The sequence below is a fragment of the Vigna radiata genome, unplaced genomic scaffold, assembly GCF_000741045.1.
Source record: "Vigna radiata var. radiata cultivar VC1973A unplaced genomic scaffold, Vradiata_ver6 scaffold_298, whole genome shotgun sequence".
NCBI lineage: Eukaryota > Viridiplantae > Streptophyta > Magnoliopsida > Fabales > Fabaceae > Vigna > Vigna radiata.
The window spans coordinates 246,956-253,142 of record NW_014542028.1 but is presented as its reverse complement, the minus strand read 5'-3'; the positions used below and the strand labels follow the sequence as shown (position 1 = coordinate 253,142).

The window sequence follows — 6,187 nt, the reverse complement described above, 5'->3', positions numbered from 1 at the left end:
GTTTGTCCGCTCGATGAATAGATTAAGAATATTTCCTATACATTTTCAGGATCTTGCAATGCACTTTCAATGTATATACCTCTCACTTTGATTTTCCCTTCAAACCTTGCTGACCTTTATGTATTCTTTCACCGACAAGTTTGCCTAATTAAGCTAAGTACTTCATTCGTGGATGCAGTGCTTGGTTAANATTTAATTAGTCACACCTAATCGTTGTTAGTTCCATAGAATNCATATTTGNAGGAGGGTATGGTATAGGCTTCCCAATTTATATGACAGAACCTAACTAAAAGGGAAACATAGAGAATTGAAAACATATTATGAACAAGAAAGAAAATTTGATTCATTTCAAAGTCTTGGTAACTGGTGAGATTAAATAGGATCATGTGCAGAGGTCACAAATAATAATAGAGTTTAGTCATGGAGGAATTAATTACATTGTCTGCCATTAATTTCCTTTTCTTCGACATTTCTCTTCAGTTGAAAAGACAGCACTATTGCATACATATATATATATATATAACTCATACTTTTAGGAAGTAGTTAACCTAACTCATTTATTACAATAATTGCATCATCAGTAAATATAAATTTAATTATAATGACATAACAAAAGTTATAAATGTATTACATCATGATTTTTCACACAAATATAAATATATCATTTCTAAGATTTTATAGTTTTTCGGTTCATGTTGCTTGGAATTAGGAAGAGTAAAATTCCATGATGAGAGAATGGTGGGATAAATGTGATGGGAGGAGGGGAGACCACATGGGGTAGGCAATTATTTAGTGAGTTTAGAGGAATCAAAGAATTTTCTTAGTATTGAAGATGAAATGGGCTAACTCTACTTTTGGATATCCAATCTGTACTACTTCTAATGTAATTATAATTATAACCGTATGATGAAAAGAATATCCTTTACAATATATCACTGGCATGAAATATTCTATAAGATATATAGAAAAGGACATAATTACCTGCCAAGGCTTGGCAAAATCATCTAAAGCTTCTTTAACACAACTTTCAGCTTTATCCTAGATTGCAATATCTCATAGGTATTTCTATGGTCTCTAATGAAGTATCCCAGACATGAAATACTGATCTATAATTGAAAGAAAAAAAAAACGATTGATTCGAAAAAACTTTCTATGCTTCTCCTTAACTGGGAAGCAGGATAGAAAGACATCAAATTTGTTGTAGAGGAAAAAGGGTTTACAAAGATTTATCTTACATAAATTTAAAGATAAAATCACATGGAACTCCTTGCAGAAAATGTGCATCATCCTCAGCAACATTTAAATCAAATGTCATTAACAGTATGAAACTCAACAACATAGACAACAGAAAGTAAAGATAACGAAAATGCACCATACACATGCCTGCGAAATTTAAAACCTGAAGAACCTAGCCACAATAATGCATAAAAATGTATGTGCTCCTGCCTCGGTAACTTGACATGAAAAATAATGAATCTGTTGGTTCTATGTACTAAGCAACAAATTAATTTTATTCAATTAACCCAATAAAAAGTTGACCCCCTTCCATAAAAACTAATGTCAATCCTCATACAGAGACGAATGAAATACAACATTTGGTGTTTTCCAAACTGAATCCGAAAACATAACTCTCTGTCACACACCCTTGCCCCCTTTTTTCTAGGGCTTTCGAACAAGAATAAAAAAGAAAACCAAAGACAGAGAAATTAAAAAGAAGGAAGGATTACAGTGAGGACAAACCTCTGATGCTTCTCACTTCGCTGATAACGATTAAGTCCCTGTGCCAACCATGGAGTTCTCTTTTTCTTTATTCTTTATCGCTCGCTCTCTCCCTCTCGACCATGCAAATCAAAGGAATGAACAACGGAACGAAAAAGGAACTCAATTTTCAATCAGTTTTCACACACTGCAAAGACAATTTTGCCCTTAATGACAAATGAGTGACATTGGGTCCATATCATCAATCAAACAAAATATCAGCAGTTGGCTACAGTCTTAAAGGGAAAAATCCTAAAAAAACTTGTCAGTGATCTGAAGCGCACAGATGATAGATGAAGCATGAAGGGCCATATGATTCTTCTGCATCCAGAGCAGATATACAAGTAGACAGTAAAGCAGTAAAAAGTGTCAAGTTGAAAGAAAAAATGTTAAATGAAAATGTGTCTACGAAATCATTAATGAGCATGAATATGAGAGACACATGTAGAAGACCATAATAATGTGGAAGGTGTCATAGAAGATGTACAGAATTGACTCACTACCTATTCTATGGCTTCAAACAATTAACAACTCGGGGCATTGAATTTCTAGAGCGGCCAGCGAGTACATATAATTGAACCATTGAAAGTAGGAACTTAAGAAGAAAACCCAAAAGGTGAGAACTGAGATGTATATATATATATATATATATATATATATATATATATATATATAGTCTGCAAGTCTAATAAGATTGACATATATGGAGGATATAAAAAGGTACATACATACATAAAGAAAACTATGAATAATGCGTTGCTTTTGGTTCCTCACAGTGACGATGATGGCTTCCTTGTATATTCATTCATTGGTTCGTTCATTCACTCGCACTACCACTTTTTAGCCACATTTCAAAACTAAAAATATATGCTCCTCTTGTAAACACTCCATATCAATTATCATAAATTCATACTCAGTAATAACATGCTTTAATTTTTATCATTCATACCTTTTTATGAATTTTTTAGAGAATGGACCATATCAGGACAGAGCCAAAGCTATCTACAAAGACCTGAGAAGCAATTTCATACTCGTTGATGAAAACGCTGCACCAATTGAGACTGGGAAGAAGATAACCCACTAAAGTGATGCAGAATGAACTCAATAAAACGCTGCACCAAATAAAAGCACAAAGAGTTGTAGAACGATGTACCTTCGTGACGTTATGAGCTCCGTTGTCTGCCGGTCCGCAAAACCCCCGTTGCAGCTTCGTCCACCGACTGCGAATCTGAAAGGAAAAGGAAACACGGGCAATCCAAAGGAGAAATGAAAGAAATGAATGACAATAGGAAATAGAAGAAGGAAGAAAGGAAGATTGCATACCTGCGAGGGAGAAAGCGGATGGAATGAAAGGGGAACTGATGAGGGAACTGATTTTAGGGTTCAGGAAGGGAGAAATTGAATCAGAAATTAGACGAAAATATTGGGTTTAAGCAGATAGGTTTAAGATACGAAGGGAATAAAATTTTAGGATAGTTAAAAGAAAACTTACTCTACAATTTTTAGAGGGAAAAATGTAAAAGAATTAGAAAATGATGAAAAAAAATATATTATTATTTGAGGAGGTTATAAACCTCTCTTAAAAGGAATTAAAACTCCCACAAACATTGTCAATTAGATAATTTAAATTAAACATCTTAAGTTGTGTTAATTTGAGGGGGTTTTTTATACCCTCCCCAAAATAACCCCCTCTAAATAAGATTTTTTTTTGTAGTGACAAGATCTTGAAATCTACCCGGAAGAAGCCCTTTTGTGAAAATATCTGCTATTTGAAGTTCTATAGGAACATGAGTTGTAATCACAAAGCCTCTGTCAAGATTATCTTTGATGAAATGTCTGTCACTTTCAATGTGTTTGGTTCTGTCATACTATACTGGATTATGGGCTATGCTCATAGCAGACTTGCTGTCATAGTGTAGTTGCACCGGGTGCTCCACTTTGACTTTAAGATCATCCAAGATGATTTTCATCCAGAGTCCTTCACATATTCCTTGAGCAAGGGCTCGAAATCCAGCTTTTGCACTAGAACGGGATACTCTATCTTGCTTTTTGCTTCTCCATGTTACCAAACTATCTCCAAAAAATACACAATACCCAAAAGTAGATTTTCTGTCAGTAATAGAATCTGCATAGTCATCATTATTATATATCTTCATATTCAATGTGTCTTCCCTTTTGAATAATAGCCCCTTTCCTGGACTTGACTTCAAGTATTGGAGAATTTTTTTAACTGCTTGCATGTGTCTCTCTCTTGGATTAAGAATAAATTGGTTCACTACACTAACTGCATAAGCAATGTCTGGTCTTGTGTGTGATAGATAAATCAATTTTCCCACCAATCTCTAATATTGGGCCTTCTCTACAGGAGCACTTTCTTCACTTCCAATTCTTTGATTCCATTCTATAGGAACAGTTGAGGTTCTACATCCCAACTTTCCTGTTTCTTTGAGGAGATCAAGTACATATTTCCTTTGGGAGATGAAAATTACGTTCTTGGAGTAGGCAACCTCTATTCCAAGAAAATATTTGAGTTTTCCTAGGTCATTCATTTCGAATTGAGCTGCCAATTTTTCTTTTAATGCCAATTTTTCTGTTTCATCATCTCCTGCAATAATCATATCATCCACATAGACAAGCAATAAAGTGAGTTTACCTGTAGAAGAGTGCTTTATGAATAGAGTATGATCTCNTTGGCTTTGTCTGTATCCCAAGGAAACCATTGCTTTTGTAAATCTTCCAAACCATGCTCTAGGAGATTGCTTAAGACCAACCATACAATGCTTTCTTCAGGAGACATACCTTGTTTCTTTCATTTATTACTTCAAAACTTGGGGGGGATCTCCATGTACACTTCCTCATCTAGATCTCCATGAAGAAAGGCATTCTTCACATCCAACTGGTGTAAGTCCCATCCAAAATGGGCAACCAAGGTGAGAATAACTCGAACTGTATTCATCTTTGCCACTGGCGCAAATGTCTCCTCATAATCAATCCCATATGTTTGGGTATATCCTTTTGCCACCAATCTAGCTTTATATCTTTCTATTGTCCCATCTGCCTTATGTTTCACTGTGAATATCCATCTACACCCTACTGTCTTCTTGTCTCTTGGCTTATCAACAATCACCCAAGTTGAATTTTTTTCTAATGCATTCATCTCTTCTTTCATGGCTTGATTCCAATGTTTAAGTTTCATGGCCTCCTAGGTTGAGGTAGGAATTTATGTGGCATTAATGGCAGTAATAAAACTTTTGTGCTTATCAAAGAGATTGTTAGTGCAAACATACTGAGAAATAAGATATTTAGCACATGATCTTCTTCCCTTTCTTAATGCAATGGGTAAATCCTCAGTAATACTTACCTCCTCCTTATTGATTTCTTCAAGGATCCTCACCTCCGGATCAGACAATTTTTCTTGCTCTAGAGTCGAAGTGGGTTGTTCTCTTCTTTCATATTTTTGCCAAAAAAATTGTCTTCCTCTTCTTCCTCACTGTGGACTATGGTAGCTTCATTGCTCAGGTCTTGGGCATCCTATAAAGACAAACATGGTAATGACAAGAAGGAGAGTTCATCCACTTCAAGTGCCTTCTCCCCCTGAAGTGGTGGACTGACATAAAAGGATTTTGTTTCATGAAAGGTGACATCCATGGTGATAAAGATGCGACGACTTTGAGGATGATAACATTTGTACCCTTTTTTATTAGAAGGATACCCAATAAAGACACATTTAAGAGCTCTGGGATCTAATTTACCACGGTTAGGACGATGAGAGTGAACAAAAACAACACATCCAAAGACTCGACTAGGTAGACTCGTTATTAGGGAAGAAAAAGGAACAAAAGACAATAGAGACTCTATAGGACTAATGAAATTATTCTTAAGTCTTAATTAGTTGAGGTATTACATGACTATTCAGTGTCGTGAGTCTTTTGGGATACAATACTTGGTCTTACCAATTGATATTACTTAATATGATTTAGTACACTTGTCGAGGTCTTAACAAGTTTTTGGTATCGTTGTCGGGGACTTGTGGTTTAAACTATAGTTTTGTGCGATTCTTAACCAATTAGACTTGATTTTATTGTTTTTGAATTTTGTTCTTTTGATTATTTTTTTTGGGGCTAATTGGGTGCTCTAGTGTTTTGTTCTCTAGTGTATGCAGGGTACAATTCAGAGTAGAAGCACAAAATTATCTGAACCTCTTCTTATAAGTCTGGATGAAAGTAGAAGAAGAAGGAGGAACAGAATGTCCAGAGAACTTTTCCCTTTTCCTGAGACTTTTCAACTGCCTTCACCTCAAATATTTGACCAGGAAACAGAATATATGGCCGAATATCAGAATAATAGACGTACCCTGGCGGATTATGCAATAGTTATTGGCCCTCATCATTTTAACAGTATTGCAAGGTCAAGGGTTAATGCTGCAAAC

At 35.3% G+C, this 6,187-nt stretch overlaps 1 long non-coding RNA gene across 4 annotated transcripts; it reads right to left on the bottom strand.

Annotated features, from left to right (window-relative positions):
- Positions 1 to 512: 512 nt before the first annotated feature.
- On the bottom strand, positions 513 to 3,197 carry LOC106778957. 4 transcript variants are annotated; one of them, XR_002666297.1, is made up of 5 exons: positions 3,082 to 3,197; positions 2,912 to 2,986; positions 2,708 to 2,819; positions 1,741 to 2,615; positions 513 to 1,106 (listed from the first exon to the last, which is right to left on the bottom strand). It is a non-coding gene; the product is annotated as an uncharacterized LOC106778957 (long non-coding RNA). The 4 variants fall into 4 exon arrangements; XR_002666298.1 differs by having other exon boundaries at positions 522 to 1,106; positions 1,728 to 1,906; XR_002666296.1 differs by having other exon boundaries at positions 524 to 1,101; positions 1,741 to 1,906.
- Positions 3,198 to 6,187: the final 2,990 nt, after the last annotated feature.